This window comes from Hyperolius riggenbachi, chromosome 3 (assembly GCF_040937935.1).
Source record: "Hyperolius riggenbachi isolate aHypRig1 chromosome 3, aHypRig1.pri, whole genome shotgun sequence".
Classification (NCBI taxonomy): Eukaryota; Metazoa; Chordata; class Amphibia; order Anura; family Hyperoliidae; genus Hyperolius; species Hyperolius riggenbachi.
In genome coordinates, this window is record NC_090648.1 from 161,877,720 (window position 1) to 161,895,733 (window position 18,014).

Sequence of the window (18,014 nt, forward strand, 5' to 3'; positions counted from 1 at the left end):
TCTTAGGAATTGTCCCACTGGAATATTATCTCTTAATGACCTAGTATGTGCACTGGTATAATGGAGCAGCGAGTTGACCGCGGTCGGTTTGCGATATAGATCCGTATTAATTTGGCCATCTGGGTTCAACTTAATATTTATATCCAGAAAATCAATGTCTGTGGAGGAAATATTTTTGGTTAGATGTATGTTCATGTCATTTCTATTCAATTTATCAATGAATTCCTCACATAGATGTTTTGCCCCCCCCCCAAATTAGACAGACATCATCTATGAATCTATACCACCCCAAAATATAGGGGTGGTATGACTCAAAAGAAGCACCAAAGACAACCTCTCTCTCCCAGTACCCCAAAAAAAGGTTTGCCACCGCGGGCGCACATTTCGCGCCCATGGCTACACCGCAGATCTGTTTGTAGTAGGTACCATCAAAAATAAAATAATTGTGCTTCAATACAAAATCCAATAGGGTAAGCATTAAAGATCTCATATCTCTCTGTTGAGTGTCTGTGGTTTGTAAAAAATAATCCACTGTTTTTACTGCCCAGCTGTGTGAAATATTAGTATAAAGGGATTCAATGTCCAAACTTACTAATAATGCTTCCTTGGGCACCGTGATACCATCCAAGATCTTCAAGAGGTCCGAGCTGTCCCTTAGATATGAGTCCAAACTGATTACATGTTGCTGTAGGAAAAAATCAATAAATTCACAGGCAGGTGCAGTAATACTTCCAATCCCAGATACTATAGGTCTCCCTGGTGGTCGAGTGGGATTTTTATGTATTTTGGGTAGGAGATAAAAAGTCGGTATCTTTTCTCTTTAGTACCATGTATACATGCTCTACCCCAGCACACGCAGTCATTATTACTTGGGGTGCTGACAAACTCTTTTGTGTTCTAATTTTTTTGGGTAGTGGTCTATCCCTATACTGCCCGTTCAGTCCAAGCACCCAGTAATATATCTTGGTCCACTATGGAAGGGTTTGTTGAATCCCTTGAATTAGGGTGGAATAGGAGATTTGAGACAGTGTTTAATCGGAATTGTCCCAGAGGGGAGGGGGCCATACCAGATGATGCTAGACAATTGTGCAGAACATACAAAGATAGTAATAAAATGTACCTAAGACTCTGGTGGAATATACATAGTCTTAAACAATATAAAGAGGAAAAGATTTATCCCAGGGGCCTTAGAGTACAAATTTTTCCCACCTGGGAGGTGACAGATGATTATAAAGCCACATGGGAGGCTGGTCTGGGTAAATGCTCAGTGATTATTATTGACATGCTTATTGAACATGATGAAAAACTATTAAGCAAAAAGAAACAAGAAATTAAGGAATTAGAAACAGCCCTCTTAACTTTTGATAAACACACTATTATTAAACCCTTTATGGACCAGCTTAAAAAGGATATGGATGGTTTTGAAAAATTTATTATAGACGGTAAACAGAAAAAACTATTGAGGGACCGACAAGACTATGACAGTGGAGCAGCCTATAGGTGGAAGCATAGAGGTAATAGGAGGAGATATAGGAAGAATCCCAGACCCCCTAAACCCAAAAATGGACACCCCAGAGTACCACTTAATAATGGCAGTCCAAGAGGGATGAATGGCGCTAGCAGCACTAATGCCTCTACAAGTGAGGACGATTTTTTATGCGAAAGCGACATAGAAAACGAACAAGGAGGGGTGGGAGGCGCTATCAGACAAAGATTTCAAAGAGCCGAAGTCACCCCACAGGTCAAGAGATCGAGAGTACAGGATTATGTGGCTTAAAGATTGTCAATTTATCCGACCATGTTCTTACGGAAACTGAGGAAAAGGTGTTAATCAGAGGACTGTCATTTTCTCCCACCAAGCAATTGGATAAGTTTGAATTGTTGAAGGATATTTTTCTTTTTTGTAGGAAGCTCATGTTTAAGAAACACTTTGAAGGTGGAATGGACATTATTCCTCACATGGAAAGGACAGATAGACAGGATTTTGATGACCTTATGGATCTATTACGAGAAAATGAACAAAGTGACCTGGTGAGTCAACGTAATAGACTGTTTAGACCTAGTTCCAAACTTATCATACCTTTCAATTCCTGTCCAGTGATCAAATTGTTTTTTGAGAGTATGTGGAAGGAAATTGACAAGCTACCCATAACCCGTAATTATGGACAGAATCTTAGCAGAGAGGAGACCAAAGCGTTGCACGAATTATCTAACAGTGATTCTTTCCTTGTCAAGGAGGCTGACAAGGGTGGGAATATCGTCCTTTGGCCCAGGGATCTGTATATGCAAGAAGCACTAAGACAGCTGAAGAATCAGAATAATTACGTGAGACTACCAGGTAACCCCACAGAGTACTATAAGGCTCTTCTTGATGATATACTGGCTGTTGCCAAAAACACAGCAGTCATTTCTGTGAAAGAATTTGAATTTCTTACTGTTAAATATCCAGTGGTACCGACTTTTTATCTCCTACCCAAAATACATAAAAATCCCACTCGACCACCAGGGAGACCTATAGTATCTGGGATTGGAAGTATTACTGCACCTGCCTGTGAATTTATTGATTTTTTCCTACAGCAACATGTAATCAGTTTGGACTCATATCTAAGGGACAGCTCGGACCTCTTGAAGATCTTGGATGGTATCACGGTGCCCAAGGAAGCATTATTAGTAAGTTTGGACATTGAATCCCTTTATACTAATATTTCACACAGCTGGGCAGTAAAAACAGTGGATTATTTTTTACAAACCACAGACACTCAACAGAGAGATATGAGATCTTTAATGCTTACCCTATTGGATTTTGTATTGAAGCACAATTATTTTATTTTTGATGGTACCTACTACAAACAGATCTGCGGTGTAGCCATGGGCACGAAATGTGCGCCCGCGGTGGCAAACCTTTTTTTGGGGTACTGGGAGAGAGAGGTTGTCTTTGGTGCTTCTTTTGAGTCATACCACCCCTATATTTTGGGGTGGTATAGATTCATAGATGATGTCTGTCTAATTTGGGGGGGGGCCAAAACATCTATGTGAGGAATTCATTGATAAATTGAATAGAAATGACATGAACATACATCTAACCAAAAATATTTCCTCCACAGACATTGATTTTCTGGATATAAATATTAAGTTGAACCCAGATGGCCAAATTAATACGGATCTATATCGCAAACCGACCGCGGTCAACTCGCTGCTCCATTATACCAGTGCACATACTAGGTCATTAAGAGATAATATTCCAGTGGGACAATTCCTAAGAGCCAGGAGAATTTGTTCTAATGACTCTGATTTTTCTATGCAGGCTGCAGATTTAACCAACCGATTCAAGGAAAGGGGTTACCCACGGAAATGCATTTCAAAGGCTTACCAGAGGGCAAAATCCACTGAGAGATCCTCTTTACTACATACCAGATATAAACAGAATCCCCAATTGGTAAGACTCAGCACAGTCTATAATAATCAATGGAAAGATATTTATGGCCTATTGAATAAAACATGGCCAATCTTATGCACAGATCAAGTGATTGCACGCTTTATTAGCCCAAAGCCCTCGATCACAGCTAAAAGATGCCCCAATCTGAAAGACAAACTTTGCTCCAGCCACTTTACCAGGGGAAGTATAAGGACTGGCAGAGGTAGACTACAAGGTAGCCATCCATGTGGAGAATGCAATATATGCATACACATGAGACCACGTAATGAGATCATGGACACACAGCAATTGGAGACATTTAAAATCAAGGATTACATCAATTGTAAGACTAAGGGTGTCATATATGCCCTCCTATGTTCATGCGGTATGATTTATGTTGGTGAGACAAAAAACATGCTTAAAACCAGGATACAGCAACACTTCTCCAATATCAGACTGGCAGAAAGAGATCAAAGGGAAGGTAAACCCCTCACCTCTGTGGCAGCACATTGTCTGCAATTTCACAGAGGTTCCTATAGAGATATGGTGGTATGTGGCTTGGAGCATATTAGAACTGGCATTAGAGGTGGTAACTTAGTGAACTTACTTTTGAAAAGAGAAGCCAGGTGGATCTTTCAGTTGAAGAGTATGAACCCATGGGGTCTAAATGAGGAAATAAATTGGTCGGGCTTTGTGGGATAATATAATATAATGTCTGTTGAAATTGGGTCCTTTTCTGTAACTTCCATGGTCTTGCATAATCTTGTATATGGAGCTGTAGAGGTTCTGATGTTTGTGGATAAATATGTCTATCTTTCTATTTTTTTCAAGATTTGTCCAGGCTGTAATGGCCTGCATATGTGGACATTGTATGTGGACCTTTGTACTTGGACGCTGTTGGACTCGCAGAGATACTTTGTAAAACTGCATATTTTTTGGCCTAACGCAAGATTGCCCATCATGGCCACACTGGTTCTATGCGTATTATAAGAAGGTTGGAATTTCTGTTGCCGCCTATGGACTTCGCATTCAGTAATTAGAACTTTTGAGGAGATTGCGATTTCCTAATGCATTACTTCATGTGTATATTCTGATATCTTGTTGTTGTGATATTCCTGTATTTGACTGCAGAGATGTGTGAGGTTTGTAATTATACATTTTGCCACTTGGTTAAGTCATAGATCATCCATAAATATGGATTGCAGCTTCTACACTAGAGTGCATAAGATGTGTTAGTCTGCAATTCCACTTTCTGCCACCGGGTGGTGTGGTTCTGATTATCTACATCCTTTATATCTCCTATATCTTATTGCAGTAACCTGATATAGATGTGTATCATCTGCATTCCTGCTTTCTACCACTGAGTGGCGCGGATTTGCAGCCCACATCTCTCTGAGACATCTCCTTATATGGCTTTTTCATTGCTCTGAGGTTTGCTCTCCACACTGGTTCTTCCTCTTCCTCCTGGCTTACATCATTTCCGGCAGCTGGAGATGATGTAGGGAGTGGTTCACCCTTCTCTTTCTTATTTAAAGCTGCAATGGCGGCTACACAGCACGGCTATCTACCTCACCTTTCAAAGCGGAGTGACGACCGCGGAGCATGTGGGCTATGTCCTGAGGGGATACTTCCGTCTTTCCATGCCAGTCTGCCTGCCTTTCTTTTCATACCCGGCTAAGTATCTTTTACTTATTCACTTCTTTGCAGATCCTAATAGGCTGCTTCCACTTGGTCATTAGTGACTCTGACTGTATTTAAACTGCACTTTTAGTCTGATAGGTTGCACAGTTATTGCATATGTTGAATGATTGTTTTTGTGTAGCACTATATGCACTTTCATGGTTCCAATTTTTTGCACTTTATAATTCTTACTGAACCCGGGTTCATCCACGAGGGGGCTCATTCTCTGAGCCCCCAGTGGTTACAGGTTATACATCCACTGAGACTGAACATAATAGATTATTATATCTAGCAGGCCCATTATGTTGAATATGGCTGGAAATACAATATTATGCTGTTTTTAGATGTTTTTAAATGTTTGTGTATCATTGATATGTGTTTGCAAAGCTTGTAATAAAAATATATTTTTTTGATTGATACATATGGTCTGCAGTGGTGCTGTGTATAGGGGTATCTTTTCTCTTTAGTACTATGTATACATGCTCTACCCCAGCACACGCAGTCATTATTACTTGGGGTGCTGACAAACTCTTTTGTGCCACATGCGGATTCGCTATGGTGGAAACGAGCCCTAAGAGTGCCATGAATCTTGTAATTTGTTGCTTGTATTTTAGAGAGAGTGTGCATTGTGTTTAAGCTATGCCTTCAGTCACACAAATGAAACCGTACGGTTTTGGTATGACCAGGTTGAAATCCAATAGCTTATTAATAATTATTATTAATAATTATTATTATTTCATTTCTTTAAATTAGTTTCTGCAGATGTTGTCTGAAAAGTATGGTTGACTGTACTTCTAGTGTGTCAATGGCAATTGCATGTGTGGGTGTTTAATATGATTGAGATGATTTGATATGTGTTGGATTTTCAAAACTAACATTAAGATTTACAAAATTCTAAACTGGCATGTAATGTAATTTTTTTTAAAGTACCATAAATAATAAAAAATCACTTAAACTGATTATCATGATGGTCCTGATTCTTGTTATAAGTGCATGGTCAGATCTACTACAGATCACAGGCTTTAAGTATGTCTAATGGTTCATACACACTTGAGATAAAAGTCTTTGGAAAAGGCAAGATCACAGACCAATGTTGCCCCCTTCCATGTAGTATGAGAGTCATACTCTACACAGTCTATTCTATGGAGCTGCACTCCCCATCAGATAAAATCTTTGCAAGATGCTGCACACAAAGATGACCGTACACACTCAAAAGATCATTATCTGCAAAAGATCTGTTCCTGCAAAAGATCCATTACTGCAAAATGCATTCATAGTCTATATCTGCAGATCCTCATACACACCTTGTTTAACAGACAATCATCTGCAGATCATCTGCAGATCAGATCCACCAGGATGGACTTTCAGATCTGCAGATGATTGCCAGATATGCAGATGAAGTCTGTTAAACAAGGTGTGTATGATGATCTGCAGATATCATAGACTATGAATGCATTTTGCAGGAATGGATCTTTTGCAGGAACAGATCTTTTGCAGATAATGATCTTTTGAGTGTGTGCAGGCATCTTTGTGTGCAGCATCTTGCAAAGATTTTTATCTGATGGGGAGTGCAGCTCCATATAATAGACTGTGTAGAGTATGGCTCTCATACTACATGGAATGGGGTAAAATTGGTCTGTGATCTTGCCTTTTCCAAAGACTTTTATCTCAAGAGTGTATGAAGCATAAGACAATAAATTAAATAGATGCAAAATGAATTATTCTATTTTTAAAGATATTTGGCATTTTTCTCCAGAAAATAGCTGAATAAATAGTTCAGTTTACATAAATGAGTTTGTTGTTGTGTAATGATATGATATTATAAGAGAAGAAGACGATATGTACAGGTAGTCCCCGACTTACGAATTCCCAACTTACGAACGATCCGCCAATAGGAACGGCATTAATTCTGTGTTTCCATGGGAACAAGTAAAAAAAAAAAATTCAAATTGGACTTGCAGTTTTTGAGAAAATCAATTATAAATAATTCAAAGAAAAAATGGCTTATAAACCTGTATAAGCAGGCACATAGGGCAGAGGACACTGGAGGCACAGGGGGGCACAGAGGAGGTACAGGGGACAGAAATGGCACAATAGTGTGTGAATCTGTTCTTAAGTCGGTACGACGTTGTAAGGAAGTGGTTCCTTCACAGACTCACTGGACCTTCAGGAATGACCTAGGAATAATACTGAGATAATACTTTGTGATATCTTTGCCAGTACTGGCATTGAATCTGGTCAGTCACAATAAGACACACACACACAGGTTGTGACTGATAGACAGATTGAAAATGTATTGCCTTTGATCATTATTTATGCACAATTCTGTACATCTTGCACAGCCGCAGTAGACATAGAAGTTCCAACATATTTACATAATACATGATTTAAATGAGTGGACTTCATAATAACTACTTTACATAAGAGAATTTTCCCAGCAAAAAACCCATAACATTTCTGCAGGTGCATGTTGACAGGGTGGTACATTAAGTTTCCTGTAAGTAGAAGAGATGGACAAAGATAGAACAGAATTGGGGAAGTGAGAATGCAGTGTAGCATGACAGGTTCAGTCTTCAAGATCTGGCTAAACTAAAAGCTTGCTACAATATATATATGGATCCTAAGATGGCTGCTGAGAAGACAAAATTGCTACAATATATATATGGATCCTAAGATGGCTGCTGAGAAGACAAAATGGCTGACAGTGTATATACTTATGCTTGCAAACCCTTACAGACGTAAGAACAGATTCAGGTTAAGAACGAACGTACAGTCTCGTTTGTTAACCGTGGACTACCTGTATATTGCAAACAGCGATCTTAAGCATGGACTCAAATCCATTTCACCTGCATTTTCACAAAATTAGTAAAATGCAAAAAGAAAGCTGAATTAGTCATGGTTGATAGGCACTCCAGTGAGGATAGACGTGTGCTAGGCTGATATGGTGTTGTAGTCCAGCAACACCTCAAACGTAGATGTATTTAAGCTCTTTATTGCATAAAAGAGATGAAGCCCAGGGACAATCTTTGCTCTTTATATACAAGAAAGCTGAATACATTGTGGTCAATGCTGAATGCCAAAAATATGGCAATTTGAAGTGGTTTTAGAGATGAACTGATCTTGGAATTATCTCTGACATCTAGAAAAAAAACTTTACTGAAAGTTGAATTGTGCCAAAAAGCATAAAAGCAAGTGGTGGAGTTGGTGGAGGTACACTATTAACTTCATGTGAAAGTTTAGATACCAGTGCTTAGTGTAAACTTAGTTAACATATGTCATGCCTAGAGATGAGCCGAAATTTTCGAAATTTCGAACTGCTTTTATTACGAATGCGAAATTTAACATTACGACCCAAATTCGTAATTTCGTAATTAATTTTCAAATCGTAATTTACAATTTCGTAATCGAAATTTCACTCCCGTAATGACGAATTTCGTGTCTCCAACCGAAATTTTACTTTTTCAGATTTGTAAGGGTTTCTATCCCTCTAGATGCCTAAAATGAATAGCACAGCCAGCCAGCCAGCCCTCCTCCTTCTCCTTCTCCCTCTCCCTCTCCCTCTCCCTCTCCCTCTCCCTCTCCCTCTCCCTCTCCCTCTCCCTCTCCCTCTCTCTCTCTCTCTCTCTCTCCAGAGATCTGTAGTATTTCAAAACCATACTCACATTCATGACATGTCCAGGGATCAAACCCAGGCCAACCACATGGAAGACAGCTATGCTCACCACCATACCACCAAACACACACTAAATAGACTGCTAACCTAAATCTTACTTGTAGACAGTCATATGAGACACATGCTGGGTGCAGGGCTTTGTGATTGGACCATGGACCATGCGATAGAGTGAGGTGCAAAAATGAAATCATGCCTAGCAGAGGATGGTTTCACAATGCTAAATGCTAGGCTGGCTGTGGTGCAATTGGTTAGTGCGTCTGGCTGGTAACAGCAAGGTTACAGGTTCGATTCCATCCAGGCATGTCTTTTCCTTTTGCGTTCAACAGTTGTCCAAACAGAGCCAACAGAGCCCCAGATAGCCATGTAGAGTTAGGTCACAGCTAGCCTGGCTGTGGTGCAATTGGTTAGTGTGTCTGGCTGGTAACAGCAAGGTTACAGGTTCGATTCCATCCAGGCATGTCTTTTCCTTTTGAGTTCAACAGTTGTCCAAACACCGAGCACAAAGTTTTGCATGCGTAAAGTTTTACGCACGCAAAATACCCCATGGGGTTCAATGGCGCAGCGCGCGCACGCAAAAGGAAAAGACATGCCTGGATGGAATCGAACCTGTAACCTTGCTGTTACCAGCCAGACGCACTAACCAATTGCACCACAGCCAGGCTAGCTGTGACCTAACTCTACATGGCTATCTGGGGCTCTGTTGGCTCTGTTTGGACAACTGTTGAACGCAAAAGGAAAAGACATGCCTGGATGGAATCGAACCTGTAACCTTGCTGTTACCAGCCAGACACACTAACCAATTGCACCACAGCCAGGCTAGCTGTGACCTAACTCTACATGGCTATCTGGGGCTCTGTTGGCTCTGTTTGGACAACTGTTGAACGCAAAAGGAAAAGACATGCCTGGATGGAATCGAACCTGTAACCTTGCTGTTACCAGCCAGACACACTAACCAATTGCACCACAGCCAGGCTAGCTGTGACCTAACTCTACATGGCTATCTGGGGCTCTGTTGGCTCTGTTTGGACAACTGTTGAACGCAAAAGGAAAAGACATGCCTGGATGGAATTGAACCTGTAACCTTGCTGTTACCAGCCAGACACACTAACCAATTGCACCACAGCCAGCCTAGCATTTAGCACTGTGAAACCATCCTCTGCTAGGCATGATTTCATTTTTGCACCTCACTCTATCGCATGGTCCAATCACAAAGCCCTGCACCCAGCATGTGTCTCATATGACTGTCTACAAGTAAGATTTAGGTTAGCAGTCTATTTAGTGTGTGTTTGGTGGTATGGTGGTGAGCATAGCTGTCTTCCATGTGGTTGGCCTGGGTTTGATCCCTGGACATGTCATGAATGTGAGTATGGTTTTGAAATACTACAAATGAGAGAGAGAGAGAGAGAGAGAGAGAAGGTTGGTTATTCATTTTAGGCATCTAGAGGGATAGAAACCTTTGCAAACTTTAAAATACTAAATTTCGTAATCGTAATTACGAAAATTTGCGTAATTTGCGAAAATTACGAAATTTTGATTACTGCTAAAATCGTAATTGTAGTAATTTCGCGAAATTTCGGAAATTCGTAATTAGGTCATTACGCTCATCCCTAGTCATGCCTATGTTTATTGATTCTAAATCCACGAGGCAAGCACACTTATTAGAATCACAAGTGTTTTTCTGCAGAAATTGCATAAATGTAAGTCGATGCATTACATTTACATTACATTTACAACAACAACAACAATACATTGGTGTGCGAATAACAGTGCAATTGTATGTGTGTTTTCAAATCACTCAGCAATTTCCTTTTTTGCACATACTGTATGCAAATCACATGCAATTTACATATAATGCTTTCCAATGGAGCCACAGAGGCATGTACTTTGCATCCCTTTCTCTAAAAATAGATCTAGTATGGTATTTTTCTTTGTTAACCATGTTTTGAAGCCAATACTATTTTTTTAAGTGAAAAAAATAACTATGTCTTGTAGCAAATACTGTTTTGTAACAGAAAAATAGCCTTGGGCCCCAATTTCTGATTTGGCGCCTTATCTCTGTTATTTTACATTAGAGTCAATCAAACTGTCCATTTGCCATTACACCAAAAGTTGCTGGTTTGTTGCTGGACTTTTGTCTTTTACAAAAAGACACATGTTCCTACTGGGTGTTTTGTAGGAGTGTTGAGGCACTAAAGTGTAATAGAGTCCCTCAAAGTTCTTGAAGTTATTTTGGCTTATCTAGTTCATATGTTGCAATATGTATAGGCTACCTTTACTTTCTGCACATAGGGTAACTCTGTTGTGTGGACATTTATATCCTGACCCCAGATCTGTTGGCTACTTTGATGTCTACCACTGTAATATTGCTGGTAATAGCAGGAATGACCCATAATTGAAGGCTAAATGTCTAGGGTGTTTTTTTTGAACGGTTTAGATTAGTACTGATCAAGTACCTGTACTGGATCACCACATTTCTCACATTACATGTGTACTAAATGAATTGAATTAAAATCAACATGAAAATGCAAAGATGATCATGAAATAAAGGCGTATTCTGTCCAAATGTCTTACAGGTTAAGTATATCTTGTCACAAAAATGATTTAAGCCTTTGGAATATCCAAAAAGGAATACAACTAATGAAACGTATGCTAAAACATAGAAAATATGTTCTTGTAAGTACTGAAAATGAAAAAAACTATTTTCTGAAATTCAGATCATTGATTCAACTCTTCATTTCTTAATTTTTCTTTTTAAGTGTCTGTTCTTCAAGTCAGCACTTCAAACTTAACTAGAATGGAAAATGTCAAACAAATGCTTACTTCATTTTTGTCAAAAGGGATAAAAGATCTGTGTGTAGATAAAATCCCAGTTACCATAAGCCCATGATTACTCACATCATACAGGTGTGATTTTTTTGGTTTATATTATGTTACTTTATTACAAATACATATTAACTGTAGGTGTTATAGGTTTTTACTTCGAATGCCTGTGTAAAGGGGATTGCAAAAGTCCTACTGGAACATAATAAAACAGTGAAGTAAGGTTTGTAGATCTCCTGTAAGAATTATGTACTTAATTTTGCAATCTTTTCTGGTGAAAGTAGGAAGATTTCATAACAGCAGGACTTAGGTTTCTGAAATGTAAAATACCATTTCCAGTCCCATCACATATTACACTGTTTCAGTTTTTTTGTGTAGATCCTTTGTACCCATAAAGATTCCTGCTATATTTATCCGATTGGTCGTTTGTCTCTGGCAAACCCTTCTATGTTTAATTTTTTTGTACACTATGAAATTAAAGGTCCATATAATGGCCTTTTGTGTAGGCAGTAGAGGTAACAGCTTCAGAGTAGCCCAGTACATATTTAGTGTGTAGAAATTTCACTCCTAGCAGTGAAAAGCATGCTATTTATGCATCAAAGTCTCCCAGAACAATCCACCTGGGGTTTCCAAAGGTTAGGACAAAATAAGAACAGCAGATTCCTTGGGTAATACTAATATTAAATCATATCCTAGGAAAAAGTAGATAAGCAACATGTTTATATTTTTCACAGCTGAAAGTTGTGCGTCCAATCATTCAACAGATAAAATGTGACCTTAAAGGGATACTGTAGGGGGGTCGGGGGAAAATGAGTTGAACTTACCCGGGGCTTCTAATGGTCCCCCGCAGACATCCTGTGCCCGCGCAGCCACTCACCGATGCTCTGGCCCCGCCTCCCGTTCACTTCTGGAATTTCTGACTTTAAAGTCAGAAAACCACTGCGCCTGCGTTGCCATGTCCTCACTCCCGCTGATGTCACCAGGAGTGTACTGCGCAGACACAGACCATACTGGGCCTGCGCTGTGCGCTCTTGGTGACATCAGCGGGATAGAGGACACGGCAACGCAGGCGCAGTGGTTTTCAGACTTTAAAGTCTGAAATTCCAGAAGTGAATGAATGAGGTGGGGCCGGAGCATCGGTGAGTGGCTGCGCCAACACAGGATGTCTGCGGGGGACCGTTAGAAGCCCCGGGTAAGTTCAGCTCATTTTCCCCTGACCCCCCTACAGTATGCCTTTAAGCTAAGCATATGATCTTCAAAGTAGATCTGAAGGAACCCTCCTCCCTGTTGGGGTTGCCTTTGTCAAGGTACAGAAAAGCAGTTGGCTGATGTGCAATGGTGTCTTCCTGAATCCAGGTTTCATTCATACAGGTCAGCTCAGAAGACTCTATTAGGTCATGTTAGACTGCAGTTTTGCTGCTCATTGTGCTGACAGTACAGTGTAGCTATTTGATAAAGCTTCCCTGGAGGCTTAGGTCTGAATTTAATCCTGCAACTAGAGTGTTGCAGATATCCTTGTTTGTGAATTTTGGAACCTGCAGCACCAACACTGTAATGCTCCTTGTAGATACTGTTCCTGCAATGTGAAGTGAGCTGGCCACTATTTGACATCTACATAGGGGGTCTTTTTGAGCATTCCAATACATTTAGCAGGAACGGTTTAGTTTGAGTTAAATAGACAGATGACAAATAATGTATTTTTAAGAGGAAGGTAAAGGCAAGTGCTTTTGCTGAATAATTCCATTTTGACATTAGAAGAGATAGAGAAGGCTTATTTGACTGTAGAGCACCTGATGAGGTAAAACATTTTTTAGAGCCAAGATGTACTTTTGAACATCAGGTGCCCACTTACGCTACCATTTTTTTTAAAAAGTTGAATGTTATTAATGTTATTGAATTTTAAAGTCATATAACAATCACAAAAATAGCAACCCTTCCCTCTGCCACCCTCCCCCCTTCCCTCCTGCCCAATGGTACAATATTTTGTGAATGATCATGTTTTCATTCAGATTTTTCAGATCGTATTGCATGAATATAGAGAAGCTAATAGGTTGTTTCCTTACAGAACGATTGTTCCACTTGGCAGATTTTTATTTTCATAGATATGACCATAAGTGGTGGCGATATGATCATTTATTATTACCACACTAGAAAGCCAGCAATGTCCCCGATCATAAAAGTCTCATCCTGTGGATAAAGCAAAAATGCATGTAACTGCCTGACACTGGACATGACACACTAGAATTTCATTAAGTTATTTTTAATCACTAGTCTACCTAAGCCTGTTTAAAAACGGGCTCTAGGTAGTGATGCCGCCGCCACTCCATGTTAGTGCGCATGTGCCCACCCACCATGCACCCACGCACCTGACAACCCATGCGCCCGCTGCTCGCCCATCCCCCGTCCCAACGGTTGACTGTACTGCGCACATGCGCAGTACAGAAAAACCAGGGACACGCAGCCATTCTATTGATGACGCAGGACACTTACAGATTATTATTATTGCCATGCATTAGATTACAGCTGTAGTGATGTCAGCATAAAGATTTTGAATTTGTCAAGCAAAATGTTTATAAAACTGAGTCAATTAAACATTATATAAATGTTTTATTTTTATTTCATTTTGAGGATAAAAAAATAACTTAGACCCTCTTGGCCCACTCTTTAGCCCCATTTTAGTGGACTCAGGAGCATGTGGAGAAAAAAAGTGTAAACAAGGCATTGCAATGAATGCTACTACTCACTTTCTAATTATACGGATGCCTAATAACGCATAAGGAAACATGCTTACTTGCACAATTCCCTGTTTATTCCAGTAAAGCCTATAACAACTTCCTAAAATTCAGAGATGCTGAGAGGTCTATGGATCTATGCATTTTGGGGCGGGATAACCCTATATGCAGGATGTGATTGTGTCCTGTACAGTGATTGCATGCATAGCATAACGCAAAGTTTGAGGATGGAAATTATAAATGTGTTGACGTATTGAACCAGGATCTCTGTCTGACTACAGTATAATTATTCTGATTGACTGCTGTGGAAATTTTGTTTTGCTCTTTGCATTGTTTATTAATTGCTGTTAAAGTAACACTTTACTTGCCCTTTTAGAGATTTACCAAATCAATAGTACCAGTGTGGAAAATACTGGCTGCTGATACTAAAGGTGCCCATTAACAATGCAATTTTACTGAACAATCCACCTTCCAATCAATTGGATTGGATAATTGTGATGGTGCCAATGGACTGCAAACAATGCTTCTATTGATAATTGTATTGATTTGTTTTCCAGATTGGTTACATCTGAAATTATTGGATTGCTTATATTATATTTTTTATTCAATTTATGAGCCGATCATTGCTTTCCGATCATTTCCTTCCAATTGCAATTATTGGACAGGGAGGTTGATCATTTGGTAACATTTCATTGTCGATTGGCACCATTAGTTAGGATCGTAGAAGGTGTTACAACACGTCTGACAGTTACAAGCCACATCTGACAGTTACAACTTCAGGCTGATGTTATCAATAAATCAAATGAAAACATAACATTTTGAGAATGGGCAGATTATAAGCATATTGAGCAGGTGGCATTATTTATTTTCAATTGTTTTCCAATGTAGTATTTAGTGCACTCTACAGTGTCCATAGACTGAGCTGGCATCCAACTTCACAGCACTGTGGCAATTGAATTGTTGTCTTCAGTACATATATCCCTTGCAGTACACATACAATATGGATGCTCCTACTGGTTCAGACTAAGGGTTGGTAATATACTCAGAAAATTTGCTGGTCCTATGCACATAGGTAAATCTAATAGCTGAGCTGTTAATGTTGATTAAAGGCAGGTATTTTTGCAAAAGGGAGTGTCCCAGAGCTCCATAATAGTTGTATCTGATACAGACTCTATAGTAATAAATTATATGGTGGCAACCCCATATTTTCTATATATTTTTTTCTGTGAGCTCATATCACTCTATTTGGGGGCATCAGGATGAAGCCCATTCTGAAATGTCCTACTACAGCACGAAAAGCTATGTTTTATGTCTTGAGAAATCATTTCTTTCAAAACATCCTGTGGTAGATATGAGACAACTTCAGAGACTTGAGGGTGTTACAAGCCCAGGTTAAACTGGCCAAATTGGGTGACTCTTATCACAAGTCTCCATCCTCGTTTTGAGTCAACATCCAACATGAAATGTATACTTAGCTGTCAATTTCTCAGAAACCCCTCAAATAGACACATGGACTACAATGGTGGTCCTAAACCAATGGATGCATTTTTCTATCGGGGCTCCCAGCAGGCATTCAAACACTGTGACACAGATACAGTATGTGGAGCAAAAAGTTAAAAGTTTCTTTAGTGACATAAAGCAAAGACCTTGGCATCACTATAAGATGTGTCTATGTGCAATTACTGCTTATCTTAAAGGAATCACATTAAACTTTCCCTGCTCCATATCATGCTTCTTAAATGGATGGCGATGTTCCTTTCTTCTCTCTGGCTTATTAAAATCCGTCAAGCTGACCCAATCTCTAGAAACAGACTGCCAGGTTTCATTCTCGAGTCACACAAAATGTTCACTAACTCTAATTGTAAAGTACATTGAATTGAAAGCCTCTGCATGATAAGATATTGTTTGTTATTATTAGGCTTGTCTCTTTCTCCAAAAACCATGATTTATTGCAACTCACTTTGTATTGTTTCTTATACAAGATTTGAAATTGTTTATTTTTCTTTCATTTCTATACTGCACTTTTAAAGGAAAATCATTTTGCCATTTCATAAAAAAGTCTAATATTCATGTGTTTTTTCACATGGAAATAATGCAGGTTATCAGGCATTTTGGCTTAATAGGATACGATCACATCCCCCGGGGGTATGTCTGTTTATAGAATTCTGGCTTGTACATATCAAATATTGTGTTTGCTTGTGTGGAAATAATTTCGGCTTTATGAAGATTTTACTGATTGGAACATGTTATGTTTTAGCCCCAGGCAATGTTTTCTTTCCTATCCACTAGAGTACATATGAAGACAATGGAATATGCCATAAGCACACGTCACTGTGGTTTTCTCTCTGCAGTGTAACAGTAATCATGAATATTCATGTTAAATATTCATATTTCTTAATTTTAAAAAGATGGAAAGTCAAAATGAATCCATTTTTTTAGCATTCCTAGTGTCAAAGTAAATTAATAGTGTAAAGCAATACTTGCAAATCCAAGAAATAATAATAAAAAAAGAAAAAAATATAAATTTATCGGAGTGCTCAGAATAGATTAAATGGAAATGTCAACCATGGGCTATGTTTCAATATTTTTTTTAGGATGTAATGTAGCATGAGGACAGAGTGCAGTGCACACAAAACCTTGCCTGTTAATCACACAATGCATGGCCGTGATGCAACATCCAGATATACAGACAGTTTTAGTTGTAATGTAGAGAGCAGTAGTATCCGGGAGCAACATGCTTCACATGCCAAGTAAAAATAAATAAATAATATATATATATATATATATATATATATATATATATATATATATATATATATATATATATATACATGAAACTCATATATTTATCAGCCCATGGTGGGAAAAAAGGGAATTATTTTGGCTTGCACACTGGGCTTTGTCAAGACCTTTAACCCCGTTTCCTTGCCTGCATCAATTTGAATCCATAGTTACGCCCTCTGACATGCACAAGCAGCCAGTGATTACACTTGTCATAGAAGGGTCTAGCTCGACCCAAATAACCCCCTCCAATGTGGAGCTGGTCCAGCTTCTCACACATGTGTTAGAGTTACTTAAATGGCGCATCTGAACGTAGCTGCTGTTCGTGACCATTGCATGGATGGATTACCTGCACCTCCGTGTTACATCATGGGACGCATTATCTCTCAGCTTTCCATCTTACAGCACCACTGTGAGGAAATCCTCTCAGTGCCATCTAGTGTCCAGATAGTCCCGGTATAGGCAGATATAGACTCAAATAGAGAATGCAGATCTGACAATTGGACATGCAAGACATGCAATTTAAAAATGGTACAAAACACTTATAAGAATCAGCAAAATGCAATAAATCATAGGCGATAGCTTCTTAAACTTTCTATTTCATAGAGCTCATATCTGACAGGGGGTGCAAGCAAACCCTTGCCACCAACTCATCCAGTAGTACAACATTGGTCTTTTATGAAGAGAGATGATAGGACTATGTGAGATCTACCAGTACCAGTGGTCATTAATCTTAATGGCATGATTTAATGCTTATTTTATACATATTCTTGAGAATGTACTCGGTCAACAGCTTGACTGCTCATGCTTAAGCCACAAATCCCAGAAAGAAGGTAAACATTTTTTTTTCCCTCTAGAAGTATAAATTAATTTCAGCCATGCATACACTATTACACACTGAAAGCAAGGGATT